This window comes from Pieris napi, chromosome 23, assembly GCF_905475465.1.
Source record: "Pieris napi chromosome 23, ilPieNapi1.2, whole genome shotgun sequence".
Lineage (NCBI taxonomy): Eukaryota > Metazoa > Arthropoda > Insecta > Lepidoptera > Pieridae > Pieris > Pieris napi.
The window spans coordinates 4,917,885-4,935,512 of record NC_062256.1 but is presented as its reverse complement, the minus strand read 5'-3'; the positions used below and the strand labels follow the sequence as shown (position 1 = coordinate 4,935,512).

At 33.5% G+C, this 17,628-nt stretch overlaps 2 long non-coding RNA genes and 1 pseudogene across 3 annotated transcripts; 2 read left to right on the top strand and 1 right to left on the bottom strand.

Moving 5' to 3' along the window:
* The first annotated feature begins 203 nt into the window (after window positions 1–203).
* LOC125061550 lies at window positions 204–3,412 on the top strand (annotated as a pseudogene).
* Window positions 3,413–3,622: 210 nt separating this feature from the next.
* LOC125061346 lies at window positions 3,623–5,590 on the bottom strand. Its single transcript, XR_007119033.1, has 2 exons — window positions 3,858–5,590; window positions 3,623–3,659 (listed from the first exon to the last, which is right to left on the bottom strand). It is a non-coding gene; the product is annotated as an uncharacterized LOC125061346 (long non-coding RNA).
* Window positions 5,591–11,429: 5,839 nt separating this feature from the next.
* Window positions 11,430–12,631, top strand: LOC125061347. Of its 2 annotated transcripts, none has more exons than XR_007119035.1 (2): window positions 11,430–12,232; window positions 12,556–12,631. It is a non-coding gene; the product is annotated as an uncharacterized LOC125061347 (long non-coding RNA). The 2 variants fall into 2 exon arrangements; XR_007119034.1 differs by having other exon boundaries at window positions 12,365–12,631.
* The last annotated feature ends 4,997 nt before the right edge of the window (window positions 12,632–17,628 follow it).

Genomic DNA, 17,628 nt, shown 5'->3' with positions numbered 1-17,628 from the left:
TGAGATTTGAGACTGAAACCTCGGCTAGTTCACCACCTCACTCATCAACTTTTCGCTCTGAGTTATCAACAAATCATGTTTCACCTACTACAAGTACTAATGTTTCTTGTTATAAATTGGACCAAGAAACACCAAGAAAACGTGAATTGAGAAGAATAATAGTTCAAAAAAACAAACAAATTAAAAGACTTCAGTCGAAAACACGATATTTAAAAAAGAAAGTTGCTAGTTTAAAAGAAATACTTGATGAGTTAATCAAAAAATCTTTAATAGATAAAGAAAATAGAAGAATTTTGGAAGCCATAGGCGTGGAAGAGACCGAACTAATAAAAAGGCAAATTATAAAAAGCAAAACTGGAAAATTACCCAGAGTTAAAGTATTCTCCTGAATTAAGATGTTTTGCACTTACATTAAATTATTATTCACCTAAAGCCTACCGTTATGTAAGAAAAACATTCGGAACCTGTTTACCAGCGCCGCGTACATTGTCAAAATGGTATAATATTAACGGTCGTCCAGGCTTCACAAACGAGGCACTAAATGCACTGAGATTGAGAGTTGACAGTAATACTGGCAAAACAATCTATTGCTCTTTGATAATGGATGAAATGAAAAAAAAAGAATTTACCGAATACAACTCTAGTACCCAAAGGCATTACGGATACGTAGACTACGGATTTGATTTTATATCAGACAATTCCGATAAAGCCACTGATGCTCTAGTGTTTCTATTGGTGGGCATCAATACCACATGGAAAGTACCTATTGGGTACTTTTTAATAAAAGGTATGACTGCTAACTTAAAAGCTCGACTTGTCACAATAGCGTTCCAGCTCGTTCATGAAACTGGTGTTGAAATTAAGGCGTTGACATGTGACGGCACAAAATAATATCAATTATCAGTAATAATTAATTAAAGTAATTCAACACATTTTGGTTTTTTTTGGTATTCGCCGCTGGCCCTCACTTAATTAACATCTAAAACGGTACACATATATCTTCAATTTATTGTTATTTATGTATTTATTTATTTTATTATTGCAATAACTAGAAATTTACGAGTAACCTTTAGAAAATGTATTAATTTAAAGATGGCAATAATTTTGTTAAGTAGAACGGATCGCATTGCTTTGGCAACAGCAACAGAGAACTTGTATCAACAATTCAAAGGTTTCAACCGCTTTTTCACTTCTCTGTTTCTGTTTGATGGAGCATATAAATATTTAATCTTTATTAAAACAACGACTGGCTTTGTGACTTGGACCTGTACCGATCCCGTATACCTACTTAAGACCTACGCTTTCCTGAAGGACTGTAACGTTTTGTGTTTTGGCTTTGATACGAATTTTCAATATCGAAAGTGACAATGGAGAATATAGAGAGAGTTCTAACTTCAATAGAAAACATTGAAAGGTTAGGAACTGCAGCCGATATGAATCCCCGTATGCCTAAGCTATATGTTCGGAACGAATACAACCAAAATCCTTTCGAGCTGTACAGTGAGAATGAATTTAAAAGACGGTACCGTTTTTTTAAACACACGGTACTAAATGTGATCCTGCCACTGATAATTACAAACTTACAACCTTTTAATAACAGAGGATTGCCAATTCTACCGCAATTGCAAATACTTATTGCATTAAGGTTTTATGGAACTGGATGTTTTCAGGTTGTTTGTCATTGTTTTTCGATTTGATATAGACAGTACCTTTTTCAGATTGTCAGTCCAGTGGGCCAGAATGCGTCCCATGCTATTTTTGCTTGTTCTAGGTCACTATCGGACAAATTGTCATTGCCACTTCACCTTACAGACAGCTATATTCGTATCCTTTGTTTTCTGACGGATCACCTCATTTCTAATTTGATCCTTCAGAGAAATACCAAGCATAGCTCTCCCCATTGCTAGCTTAACCAGTGTCAGTGATGTTTCTTCACCATACATCATCATTGGCAGGACACACTGGTTAAACACATTTGACTTCTGACTTTCAGAAGCATAACATATATGTAACTAATAATTATTCCTTGAAATTACAGATGGTGTGTGGTGATTTGAACAGCATAAGCCAATCTTCAGTGTGCTTAATTATAAATAAAGTATCCGCAGAGTTGAGTAAATTACTTCCTAGATTTGTGAATTTTCCAAGAAATATGACCACAGTCAAAAGGAAGTTTGAAGAATTAGGAAGATCTAATACGCACCATGGCCTAAATAATATAATCGGAGCTATTGACTGTACCCACATTAAAATTAATAGACCCAGAGGTATCACCCACTCTGAAGCATACAGGAATAGAAAAGGGTATTTTTCTGTAAATGTGCAAGCTATAATAGGGCCTGATCTGGAAATATTTGATATAGTGACTAGGTGGCCTGGAAGTTCACACGACAGCAGGATATTTAGAAACATCCAGGCGTATGCAAGACTGCTAAATGGTGAACTAGAAGGAGTTTTAGTAGGTGACAGCGGTTATCCAGCACTGAACTTCATGTTAACACCACTTTTAAATCCACAAACAAGAGCTGACAATAATTATAATTATTCTCAAATGAGAACTAGGAATATTGTTGAAGGTTTTTCGGAGTGTGGAAAAATACATTTCCATGTTTGCAGAGAGGACTACGATCAAAATTGACAAATACCAGCAACATAATTATAGCTTGTGCTGTATTACATAATATAGGTATACAGAGAGGGGATGTTTATGACGATGGTGATCTTGCTGATCAAACACCAGAAGTTGAAGAACACAGAAAAAATGAAAGATCTACTACAGGTCTAGCATTCCGGCAATCTGTGATTGCACAATTTAACTAGGTTGGTTTGGTAATAAAGAAAATCAAAACAAAAATTGTTTCATTTTAATCATTTATTTTCAGATTCTTTTTTAAACTGTAAAATTTCTAGTTCTAATTTATATTTTTGTCGAAGAAATTCTATTTCTAACTGATTTTTTAGTTTCATGTGTTCCACTTCTATCTCAAAATTTTTTTTGTTGTTGTCCAACTCTTGCCACAGCAATTTTTTTTTAATATCCTCAAATGAAGGTTTATTTTTTCTGATCGCTGATTGTGTAGCTGATAGCTGAGAGGGTTCACTTTTAGTGGTGACCTCAACACTGGTTTCCGTCAACCCAGCTTCATCAGTCCAGTCCTGGCTTGTTCCCGGCTGATTTACAGATTCAAGTATGGCCTCTATACGGGACACTCTTGCCCTCTTTGGTCTCCAGCTTTCACCGTCATTGTCATAGCCAGTACCAGCTAGAAAAGTAAACAGTCTAATAAGTTATCACATAGGTATGTCTTTTATTGGTTAGAATAAGATAACATGCAGGTCAACTAATATACCTGTCCAGAAGTCTGGTAGGGGTGAGAACAGAGTGTTGTCACATACTTTGGGAGAGGCCTATGTTTAGAAGGGGATGTGAGTTGGTTGAAAATGATGAGGAATTATATCTTTGGGAAATGATCTTACCTTCTACTGTAGTTAATGTGTCACAGTCTATTGGTACATCTATTGACGGCATTATATGTGGTCCTCCTCCTGTCCTCTTCCTTTGGGCTTCAAGGATTTTGGCATCCCTAGCTTTTGCCTTCATATTTTGCCACATCTTTTTTAATTGTTTAGAATCAGCCTAAAATCGAAAAAAAATTGTACTGAAATATAAAAGTTCATATGACAAACATGAAAATTTTATCAAACCAAAATTTACCACCAAGGTTACATTAAGCATTGCTTTGGCTTTGGCTCATTCTATCCTTGTACCTAACTATACTCTAGTTATATATCTATCTTTGTAATTATCGTACAGCATATTGATATTTATAGCTAGTGTATGTTGGTGGATTACTTACAGTATGTGACACGTTAGAGTTATTAAATTCTATTGCTAATTCTTCCCAAGCCTCGTGTTTCATTTTTTGGTAAACGGCGTCCGTCTTCCTGTTCTCTAGAATGCCAATCTTTGACTGAACCAACTGTACAAGCAGTTGCCTCTCATATTCCGAGTAAGGCTTCTGTTTTTTTTTATCCATTTTTTGGTGAGCGAGTCCGGTCTGAGTGAGAATAGCCGTGGTCAGTCGTTTAAGCAGGTACAAAATCCGTTGATCAAGCAAGGTCGTCAGGTAATAAAAGGTAGAAGATTCAGGTAATCGAAAATAACGGTCAACGGATGTGAAGCGATTGGCGAGAGACGAAGTTGGTTTGGTTATATTATGTAGTTTGAATTTTGTTGTCAACATATGCCAGTGCTGCCAGGTGACAGATTCGATATCACATCAGTTATTTATAAGATCTCTCAAAAATGGGGTTGAACACTTATATAAATAATGTAAATAAACAACAATAGATACCATAATAATGTGTAATTATTTTATTTCATGCATTGCATAGGTATTTATAAAGATCATTTATAATTTCGTTGAATTCAAATTCTATTATTGCCAAAGTCTATGGAACTCCGATACAAAATGGCAACACCATTCATTAAAAACCGACAAAAATAAAAAGTCCAGTAAAAGATATGATGGTAAAGCAAATTTTAGGCCATTATTTTTGTTAGGCTTATAGTCAAAGTTTTGGGTAAGTCGTCGATTTCGTGGACTTGAGATTAAGCTAAGTCAACACTAGGAGAGATTCGCAGTTTGCTCTATAAATACCGACTGTGTCTTAACTCGATAGTTAAGTCAGAGCAAAGTCTAAGTCCGCTCTATAGATCTCACCCTAAGTCTGTTTCTAAATCATTAGGATACATTTTTTGTAAAAAACTGGCTTTTTCTGTCAGAACTGATGGTAACAACTCATTCATTTTGGTAAGAAATGAAAATTTTTCGTTAAATCTTTGATAAGCCTCTTGCCGTTTTGCTAACTCGGATATGAGTCTATCTATGACAACGAGAAACGTATTAACCCTGAAGTGATCACTCGCAGCTATTCCAATATCCTTATCTGGTGTCTCATCAAATCTTTTTTTTCTTTTTGGTTGTCTTTTTTTCATCTCTCTTGTATATTCTTTCGATACACTTAACTCGATCGCCTTTTCTTCGAAGTACTTGAAATTCTCTCGTTCAGCTATAAAAAACTTACGAAGTGATTCGTAAAGATCAGCAACGGTAATCAAATCTATGTTAGAAGTCTGAATTTGAACATTCACTTTGTTTATTTTCTCTAAAAAAACATCCCATACAACAACCATTACCGCCGTTTCCAGTTTATCTAAATTTAAAAGTATTCCCGCCGCTTTCTGTCGCGTTACAGGCTTTTCGGTACAGTCATCGTTGATTGATTGCAAAGTTTTAAGAACTTCGGACCAAGATTCTTTTAAACTTTTACATAGGATACATAACATGCTGTAGCTGACCAACGTATCAGATTTACCCTTTTAACACTTTTTCCTTTTCCGATTTCAGTCAATAACTTTTGCCAGCGTTGTGTGGAGTTCACAAAAAAAAGTAGATTTCCTGTAGCAACATGAAAAAGCAACACGCTTCTGTAGACGATTCAGCAGTTGCCACTAAATTCAAAGAATGGGCAGAACATGGCACAAAAAAGCGAAAGGGGCTTGGTCACGAATTTTTGCTTGCAAGCCATTGTACATGCCAGACATATTTGCGGCATTATCATATGATTGTCCTCGGCTGTCTTCAATATTTATAACCAGTATTTCGAGTTCGGAAGTAATGGCAGAAAACATTTCTTCAGCTTTATGTCCCACTGACGGCAAAAACTTGAGAAATCTTTCACAGGGTTTACCTGAATCTAAAACATCACGTTACATCTGGTGTTGAATCAATGAGGGAAAAATATTTCGCCTTTCTTATCTCATCTCTAATCTGTTTCAAGACTTTATCACCCATTAAGAGAATGAACTCATCGCAAATGGTCTTTGATAAGTAACTGGTACTTCCTGATCCTTGATTGCCAAATCGTTCAATATGACGAGCTAAAAAAGGATCAAATTCAGCTAATAGTTCTAAAACCATACAATAATTTCCATTCTGTGGATCTACGAACTTTTCATTTTTTCCTCTAAAAGAAAGACCTCTTGAACACAGTCGCTTCACAACGGCTACAACTCTCATCAGAACATTGTAGAACAGAACATGCAGCAGTCTGCTAAATACGAAGAATCAAACCTTCAAATTTAGCTATAGCCATATCATCCACTAAATTCATGTCAAAACTGAAAAACTCCGTCTGCACTGAATGAACAGCTTGCTTAGTTTGTTGTTCATAAATACCGTGCAGTTTGGTCCACATCTGATGAGCAGTCTCGCAGGCGACGATCAGGGTCATAACACTCGAATCAATTGACAAATCAGTCTTGACGATGATTTGACAAGCTGCACGATCTGCTTTGTCCCAAACTTTCATTGCTGCTGCGTGAGCCGCACGTTTATCCGCCGTCGCATTATCAACCAGCACCGGTTAAGTCAACTCTCCAATACTGACTTCATAGGCTCCATCAGTTGCACGCAATAAATTACGGAAAAAAAAATGAAAGGAAAAAAAAATTACGGACGATCTGAGGTCAGGAAGGGGTAGGGGGTACCCCTAAAACGGTAAAAAAACGGTTTATCTCGATTTCCGGCAAAACTAAAAGTCCTATCGAAGAAAGTTAAATGGCAAAGTTGTAGGCAATAAAAAGATCTACAACTTTTGTATTTGCAGATTTTTCACATAATCTTAAAATTTAGGTGAAAAATTCAAAAAACCAAGTTTTTGGTTTTTTATTTTTATCTTTTACAAATTTCTTTTTTTTTTTAAGGAAATTTGGTGAAAACTTACCTTATTATGTCCCAAATACACTGTAATTTTTTGATTAAAAATATTCATTTTATCGCTTCATTTTAATTTAATATCAAAAAAGCACCCTAATCAATCCCACAATCCACCCTTCAATCGAAAATTCTGACGTCAAAATATCAGCTTTTTTCAAAAAGTTTGGGGGCTTTTTGTTCGTTGAAATATCTACTTTCTGATGGTGTAAAGAAAAATATACATTACTATAGGAAATATTCTTAGAAAATGCAATAAATTGAAAAAAACCTCAAATTCGAAATTTTTTTTAAATCATTATGTACAATTTTGAGGTAATTATTAAAATTGACACTTTAATCACTCAAAAAACGTAAGATTTCATGTTTTATTGATAAACGAAAAAATTACAAATTAAAATATACTTCTATAATTAACAAACAAATAAGTTAATAAAGTTAATATTTAATAAGACATAAATATTTAGACAATATTTTTAAAAAGTTGTAGAATCTTCTTTAAATAATATTTGTAGATGCCTATTTATAGCTGTTTTAAGATAATTTATATACCTGAGTGACCTTCGGTGAATTTAAGCCCATTATATCAGTACAAGAATAAAAAAAATAGGAATTTCGTTTATTTTATACAAACAGATTTAGTTATACTCATGATGAAACTTTGAAGGCATTATTAATTTGATTTTGTCTTTTCAGTTTACCAGTATGGAAGAATCTGTTTGTATAATCTGCAATAAGTCAGACGACAAACAAGTGTATGAAATAAAAAAAAGTTGTGAGTGATTATGATACCATTTTTACTTCGTTGGTAGAAGCGGAGGCCAAAAACAAGAGCAAAACATTGTGTTCGTAACGTTTGACCAACCACTATACCACAAAGCTCGTGAAATCTTAGCTAGTATTGATTTAAATAATGATCCCTACAATTTATCCTCAGTCCAAGTAAGACTTGGGGGATTTCATTAAATGATGTCGTTCCTCGGAGCGATTGGATTCATCATGGATGGTAGTGGACTTAAGGAGGCTTTTTGAGAAATATATGCAGAAAATTCATCCGACAAAGCTCTTTCCGGGCTCGCATATGCACGAGCTATCCGAGGACATTTTCTAGTACAGCTCGCCTTGTCTGAATTAATTTTTTCATCGATGGAGTTATCGGACACAGAAAAGGGACTAATGGATAAATTTTTGCAGAATTTAGGAACAGAAAATTTTGAAGACAATTTGCATCACGATGATTTTAAGATCATAAAAGAAAAATTGATTGAGCATCTAAAATTAGTACAAAAAAAGGTCCTACCGCAAAACTTTGGATGCAATACTGGCAAATGATCTCATTGGTTAAAGATTTCATACGGGCTGAACGTGCAGGTAATTGGGAATTACATTTAAAATGCGTGGAAAGAATGCTTCCCTATTTTCATGCAAGTGGACACTTTTTATACGCAAAATCTGCCCATCTTTATCTCCAAGATATGCGTAAACTTAAAGACACAATAAATGATGATTATGAATTTACTAGATTCACCGAAGGATTCTTCACTATTAGACGTACTCACAAGTTTTGGTCGGGAGTTTGGTCGGATATGACCATCGAACAAGTTTTGATGAGATCTATGAAAACTCGGGGTGGACACACATGGTCGTGGTATGTCTGAAAGTGTTTTAACATAATTCGTATTAACAATGATCATACTTGTTGAAATTTGCAATGAAATGGAAGATTTTTTTAATGTTTCTTTTACAAGTACAGAGCAACACATTGATTCAAGGGAATATCGAATAAAAAGAGATGTAGCTGATTATAAATATTACAAAAAAAATTCAACAGGTATGATCCTTTTCCACAGACTGATAACATTATGTCCATTTTTTCTGGAATTATTGGCAATGATTCTGTAAATTGCAATGAAGCGTATGAAGAAGGAAAAAAATCTTTGCAAGCTATTGTTGGAATGAATTTTGGCAGTGTAAAATTTAAAAGGAAAAACAAAGTCTTGTCTCTCAAAACAGTTCAATCTTCCGGTAAAGTAAACGAAGATATTATAGCCATCGAACCATTATTGCTATTTTAAAGGATATCGTTAACGATCGACAGTAAAAAAGATAGAAACTTACTTACAATACGATCTTGCACCTTTTCCATTGTCACTTTTTACAGAAAATGGCCTCAGGAAAAATGTAAAATCTCAACTCTACGAATTATTTGTGAGTGTGAATTGACCAACGCATTCTGACAGCATAATGCATGTCGTCGACGGTGGATTTTTACTGCACAAAGTAATTTGGCAGAAAAATGAAACGGTGGAAGAGATCATTAATAAATATTTGCGCTATGTAGAAAAACATTACGCAGCAAGCAGTTATATTGTCTTTCATGGGTACCCCGAGAGAGTTTCCATTTGGAAAGGATCTATTTTTCACGTCTAATAGTTTCAAACACGAATCCTTCAAAAATGTTGTTGCAATTCTGCATTGTTTTTCTGGTTGCGATACAACATCTGGATTTGCCGGAAAAGGAAAGAAAAGTATCGTTAATTCAATATTAGACGCGAAAAATTTGTCAAATTTGGCCAATGTTTTTTACAAAAAAGATGAAAGTAAAGAAAATATTTAAAAAAAATGGATTACAATTAATCAAATCTATTTATAAATGTAAAAAAGAAAAAATAACACTGAATCAATTAAGGTTTCAAAAATATCAATTGGCAAAAATTAAATCATCCTTCATTTTGGCAAACCTCCCACCCACAGAAGGAGCAGCAGAACAACATTGTTACAGAGCATATTATCAGCTTCAAACTTGGTTGGGTAACGAATTGACAGCAACAGATTGGGGCTGGAAGCAACATCAGCATGGCATTATGCCCAAATTTACAGAAAAGGATTTAATTCCGGAAGTATTGCTCAAAACTATTTGCTGCAGCTGTGAAACTGGATGTAACAGTTTAACATGTGGCTGCCGAAAACATGATTTAAAATGCACAAATTTATGCACTAATTGTCATGGTTCTGAAAATTGCTCCAATATGGAAGAAAAAATCTACGAGGAAGTAAATGATTCAGATGAATCTAGATAGCGTAATCAGAATTAAGTTTCTAAATTCAATTTTTTTTTTTTTATAGAACGGGGGGCAAACGGGCAGGAGGCTCACCTGATGTTAAGTGATACCGCCGCCCATGGACACTCTCAATGCCAGAGGGCTCGCGAGTGCGTTGCCGGCCTTTCAAGAATAGGTACGCTCTTTTCTTGAAGGAAAAAAAAAAAAATAATAATAATAAATAAAATAATAAATTTTTCAATAGTACGATTTACATGTATATTTATTTTGTGTGAGATTTTCTATGACATGAATGTAATTCGAGTAAAATAAATAAACTTTTTAACTAAAAAAAATTGCAGCAATCACATTTTTTTGATGAAATTGTACATAATGATTTAAAAAAATCGAATTTGAGGTTTTTTCAATTTTTTGCATTTTCTAAGAATATTTCCTATAGTAATGTATATTTTTCTTTACGCCATCAGAAAGTAGATATTTCAACGAACAAAAAGCCCCCAAACTTTTTGAAAAAAGCTGATATGTTGACGTCAGAATTTTCGATTGAAAATTAGGGTGCTTTTTTGATATTAAATTAAAATGAAGCGAAAAAATGAATATTTTTAATCAAATAAATTACAGTGTATTCGGGACATAATAAGGTAAGTTTTCACCAAATTTCGTTAAAAAAAAAAGAAATTTGTAAAAGATAAAAATAAAAAACCAAAAACTTGGTTTTTTGAATTTTTCACCTAAATTTTAAGATTATGTGAAAAATCTGCAAATACAAAAGTTGTAGATCTTTTTATTGCCTACAACTTTGCCATTTAACTTTCTTCGATAGGACTTTTAGTTTTGCCGGAAATCGAGATAAACCGTTTTTTACCCTTAAAACTACCCCCCCTACCCCTTCCCGACCTCAGATCGACCGTAATATATTTTTTCTTTCATTTTGATCATATTCCCCTCCTTTTCTAATGGGTTTCATCCTACTGTAATTTTTTTTGGTTTCAAAAATTATCTACCCTGGTCTAATCAATACATCGTAGTTACTTACAATCTTGAGGTCCTGTGGAGTCATATCCTGTAAAAAATAGAATTACAAAAAAATAATTAATTGGACGAAGGTACTACGTTATTTGACAAATTCATTTAGCTTGCTTACGAGTTACCTACCACTATATTAGGAACAGCCGTTTTACAAAGACGTTTTATGCCTTTTGAAGTGACATACATATCTTCCTCCAAGAAATTCTCGGAACAAACGACGCTTGAATTATTCGGCTTAAAAAAATCTTCTCGCCTTTGTTGACTGATGATTGATGTCCATTCTCCACATCGTATTAGGTCACGAGGAAAACTAAAATATAAAAATTAGAAGTTTCCATGAAGTTTATAATGTGACACTTACAGACAGACTACGCGACACTTCTATACTTATGGTGCGTTCCACTAAGCGCTCACGACGATCAAAATTCTCCTTTAGCCATTCCACATACCGACCGCGGTCGTTGTGGTCACGGCGAAAACGTCACTCATGACGTCATGACTAATGCTCACGCAAGGCTCACAACGACCAATCTAAAGAGCCCACCTCTTCGAGAATAATTCGGCGCAATTTTTGAAATTGTTTTTGAAACATGATATTCAAAGCTTAAAGATGGCGACAAGAAAAATAACATTATATGATTCTGAAAGAGAAATTGTAGTAGAAGCTATCGTTTCTGAAGCTGAAGCTGCTCGTGCAGGAAGAGGTAAATATAATTATGCAATATAAGTTTAATACAATTGATTTTAGTTTATATTCAACAGCTATTTATACATTTTTTCTGAATAATGGATAGCATAACCTAACTCAATAAGTAAACGATATTTATTATCATTAATAATATAGATATATTTGGTAAATTTATTTTATTTGTAGATGTATTTTTTGCAACTGAGCTGTTAAGAAAAATTATTAATCATTCTGAAGCTCCGCATCTGTTGAAGTTGATCAAGAATCTAGTGAATTATACGATGAAGAGACTTCAGAGAGTTTTATTGGAGAAGAACGACTTGATAGTGATAATCCAACCGATCTCAACTCTGAAACTCCAGAATTTGAAGGTTTAATGAACATCTGAATTCTAATATCATTTTATTTCATTAGCACAGGAGAAACTTCAGTATACAGGTGGAACTCACCCTGCGTATTATTATTATTGGAATTATATAGGTCTATGGAAGGAACTCTGAACAGTGGAAAAATTTCTCAAAAACAAGTATGGAATAAAATATCCCAAGATATGAAAAAAAAGGATACATGTGACGGGACCGCAATGTCATTCTAAAATACGAAGCCTAAAAAAAACATATAAGGATCATAACAATAAGTCAGGAAATAATAGAAAGACATGGCAGTTTTACGATGTTAGTACAAATTACTCAATATTTTAATAAATTTTACATTTACTTGAATATTTTATAAAACCAATAAACAATTTTCTTATTCATGAAATATATTTTATATAATTATTCATTTTTATAATATACTTTTGGTAGATTATGGATGAAATTTTTGGCAAAAAAGCATGGCGCAATCCAGTTGCAGTTGCATCTTCTACTGGTATGTCGTTGAAAGAAGCAGAAAATAATGATAGTACAGCGGATCTGATAGCGGATGTTCACTAAGTAGGTTGATTATGTGAGGTAATTTTAATTGTAACTAATTTACAAATTCAATTTCATTCTAGAAACAAGTAAGGCGTCGATAGCATCTTTACTGGGAAAAAGATTGCATCAAAAAGAGGAACATGAAGAAAATAAAAAGAAGACACTTAGAGTACTGTATTACCTTCGACTCTAAATTCTTTTATCACATATTCACTTTTTGCAATAAATAAATTTAGTTTTCTGTCCCATCATATTTGGGAATCAAGGACAAAACCTCCCTTGGTACAAATTTAAATGTTTCCATTGACATTTTTAATTTCTATATATAAGAATACAATATAATCACTAACACTTCTTTAAATTACTTATATAATTTTGAATTTGCAATAAATCCGTACTAATTAATAATATAATTTTTTATCTATCTCTATATTTAACCTATATTATATTGCCTATTCTTGTGCAATATAATTTTGTTTTATCTATCTATATATTTAATCTATATTATATTGCCTATTCTTGTGCAATATAATTTTAAAACTACAGTTCCTAATCTAATTACACTCTGAGTACAATTTTATTCGTAGATTTGGTACGAAACAAAATCAGATAATGTAATAATATATAATATGTGGAATAAAATGAAATTTTTAGCGGGAAGTGAAAAGGTTTACTCACCGCCAGCCCAATTCCATTCTTCCTGAGTCACTAATCACACACTGCACCGGATATTATTTTAATGCTCTTCTATTTGACTTATTTATTTGATTCGAGGATTTTCACTCTGCTATTAGACAGTCCACGGTATTTCAAGAACTATGAAAATCGATTTGAGTATTTTCAATTTAGTTATATACTCGCGGGATGTGAAAATCCTACCGGCTGCGCCAGTCAAAACGCGAGGTCGCGCTAGAGCGTTTTTAAAAAGAATAAAATTTTATTTTTAATTAATACGAACTTAGACTAACTTAATATCTAATAATCGAGACTGGGAGCTAGACAGTCCGTCAGCATATTCCGTAAGAACACGCGTGGGCGTTTCCGTTTAAAGATTAGGAAATATGTCTTGTGACTGTATAACTATCTAGTAACATTCTCTTTAACCACAAAGCTTCTTTTGTCGCACAGCAAGCTGCCATGAATTCTGTCTTTGTTATAGATAAAGCAACACTTTGATGACGTTCTGTTGCCCATGTTATGGCGGCACTATTTTTAATAAATACATACCCAGTTAATGACTTTTGAGTGCCAGTGTCTTTGTTGAAAGATCGTGATGCTGTTCACTTAAGGTGCGCTTACACGAGGGCAATAATTGCTCGGCGACACGAATGGACCGATCTGGAGCAATTATTGGAGCAATTTCAATAAATTTCAATAAATTATTTCGGCGATAATGCTTCTAATTGCCCCAGATTTTTCATATCGCTCAATGTCGCAGATACGAATTGGCGAATATCCAATGGACTTGGGAATTCCTAGCAATTTTTGTATATATCTCATTCGCACTTGTTTGTTTTGCGGCTTGCCGTCTTGCTTCCGCAGGGAGAGCGAGAGGTCGGGTGAAAGTAGGATAGCGCGCGGCAAGAGTCCAGCGCGTAGTCAGCCTCTGTTTGTAGTGTAATGTGACTGCATTTTAAAATGGCGTCGTCTTTGTCGTGGAATAATGAAAAGATTAACTTTATTGATGCAGTTCGCTTGCAACCTTGTTTGTGGGATAACAAAAGTCCTGATTTTAAGGATCGTTTGCTAAAAAAGATAAATGGACTGCTTTGGGCTGCAGTTTGAAATATCTCATGACGAAGCAGTAAAAAAAAATTAAAATTTACGCACATATTTTAACAATGAAATAAAGAAATTGGAGAAAAAGTAAAAAAGTGGCAGTGGTGCTTTTCAAGAAAGCAATTGGTTTGCTTTTAAAAGGCACAGATGAAGCTGATTCTGGTCTAGAAACGGAAACACAATCAGACGTAAGTAATCAGTTTAATAAAGAACGTATGCAAAATCAAATAATTATATAGTTATTTATTATATCATGAGGCAAGTTAATAATAATTATACTTTATAATCCAAAAAGATGTTTACAAGTTTTACAAAATAATTTATGCCAAAATATAGTATCGCTAATAAGTGAATGCAGCATCTGTAGCTGATCTAATAAAAACATAATTGACATGCAAAAGTAGTGTTTAGAACAAAGTAAAATACAAAAGTAAAAAACAAATATATAAAAACCAAAGATCTACCTACATAATCAGTGGCTGTGTTGTATGATCCTTATAATTATCCTTACTATGACGCACTGCATTTGAATTTGGACTATGTTCTTTTATTTTAGATGTGCGGTGTCATTTATAATAATGTAATATATTTTCTCATATGGGGGCTTCTAAACGGGCCATGTTTTGCTGCAATTGATGGCTGCACTGTTGGCAACTAATTGCCAGGCCATTACAAAAATATTTTAATGCAGCTGATGGCCGAGCAATCTATGGCTGGGCAATGTGTTGCAATATGTCTGCAATAGTATGGCCCATGATGCAGACTCCTAAACGGGCTACACAAACCGGCAACAATGGCTGACGACATTACACTTGTCGCAGCAGCTTATGTTGTTTTAAAAAAAAAAGGGTGCGTGTACTTATGTACGCGCGTAAGAAGTTATATTTCTTTGGCATTATTAAAAATAGTTTTTGATTGCATGCAACTAATTAATTACAATTAAATAATCAAAGACTGGAAAAGGAGTCATTAAAGTCAATAAAGTTCAGTTTACATTTGAAAAATTAAATAAATAAATATTTATTATTATTCTCTTACATTAAACAAATAAAACACTATTTATCTTTAAAACATTTTTATTTCATTATACTATTTTTTTTTTTCATTATACTATTTATTTTTAAGTGACTCTAATGTCTTCATCAGAATTTCGGTTTGTAATTTTAAATTATTCATTACTTGGTTGTGCATCTACGAGGCTTCTCCAAAACTAAAACTACTACTTGCTTCTGCAACAAATAAGAGAATATTAATTTAAGCTCTGTCCATGCAAAACTTAAAATTTTTATAATTGATATTATAAAATTTTTAACACATTTATATTAATATAATTATATAAATGTGTTAATAATATAATTTGTAGCACATGCTACAGACCTGGATAGCAACTTTCTTTTATTCTATGTAGAGATAGAGATAATTTAAATATAATACCGGTGTCTTCCTTATAGGTTTCTTTGGAGTTGTTTGGGGATTCTTGTTTTTCAGTTCGACATGATTTTCTTTTAACCTTTCTTTGATCCTACAAAATAATGAAATTGTTAAGTTATGTTGTCACTGTTGTGCACACCTTTGTTTGGCTTTTTTAGTATTCAACTTATGTCAAAACTGATTTATTACCTTGTCATTGTTGGCTTTATTTGCTTTTGGGATATCAATTGTTTCCAAAATGATTTTATTTGTAATATCCTGAAATATATAAATAACATCTATTAATTTAAGTATCATGGTGAGTGGTTCGCACTCAGGTATTAAGGTGTATTATACCCACTGTCCATTATAAGTGGGAATGGACTCACTTCTGGCTGGACAGAGTTTCGGTACTACAAGTGCAACATAGATGTTTTGAGGTATTACAATATCTCTAACTACCCTGTAGGGGAATAAAGTACTGTTGTGAGCATATGCCTATGCTTGAAAGGTTGAACCTTGAACATCACCATACATCATATTTATAGTTAACATTCCTACCTCGACACCATCACAATCAAATTCATTGAAATCTACTTCAAACCGTTGCGGTATCATCTCTGCATATCCATTGTGTCTGGAGAAGGTGATGGTGGCTTTGTTCCACCTCCAGTTTTTGATGTTTCACGGCGATAAGATGACAAGTCTTTTTTTTATTCAATTTAGTGCACTTCCACTGATTCATCAATTGTTTTTTGTCTCTTGTCCTTATATTTGCTAGATTAAATCTGAAAAATTACATGTTTTGATTAAATAATGTTGTCATTTTTTTTGAGATGCAGGTACTTATTAAAATGTTTATTGTCGTAGAATATTTCTAAAAAGTCGCTGTTTCAGTTTTAATCAATAATAATACTCGATAATACATACGGATAGTTAACCTGAATTGTATTAAAGCACTCAGGAAGGTTGGCACAGTTTTTTCACAAATATTTTATCATATTAATTGGTATTGATTTAGATATTCAATTTAAATCACTTCTGATTATAATTCAGACGCACATATAAAATTCGCACTTGTATAATGAAAATAACTAGCTGATGAAAATAACTCTTTTATTTTAAACAATAATTAAAACTCCTATATTTGTTTAAAAGGTAAATGTCATTGTCAGATGTCAATTGTCATGGTCATTCAAAATTCTTGTTAAGCTGCTAAGCTAAGAAATAGAATATACGTGAAGTTAGCTTCATGCATATTCTATTTCTTTTTACTTGTAGATTGTCTTATTCCCATCTCGCTCGCGCACGCTATATCACACTCCCAATTTTGTGTCACAGGTCTTTCTTCTTTGTGCGCGCATCGTAAAATTTCACTCTCATCAATTTTTCATAACGCGCCTAAAGAAGTACAACTTCAAAAAAGAAACAGAAAAAGAAGAGATTGTGGATTCGACCTTACTTAAATGGGCGTGAAACTGTAGACAATTTGAGTCTAGAAATAAGCCTTGATAATAAATTATTCAAGAACTTTACTAGAATGTCAAAAGGCGACTTCGACTTTCTCTTAAACAAACTTTTCAGCGATTTCATTCCATGCATCTTTTTTAGCATTCCTATCTTTGTATATGCCGTTTTTTATATCCTACAACTCAGGGTGTAAATGTTCTTCATTAATGAAATCAGTAATTGTCTCGTTAGACCACTTAGTACTAATTTTTACGAAGTAGCCTAACCTCATGTAGCTGATCGCAAAACACAGAGTATATGAACAGGCACACTTCACTCATAGCAAACTTCATGTCGCGTAGAAAAGGATACACTGCGCCATAACAAAAAGAGTGAATGAAACAACAATAGAACTGTCTGTGCAATATTGCAGTTGAATTCGATAGCCTAGCGATCGTCCGGCAACCCATCGGGACAACATCGGCCATAAGTGGCTATACAAAACATGTTTGGCT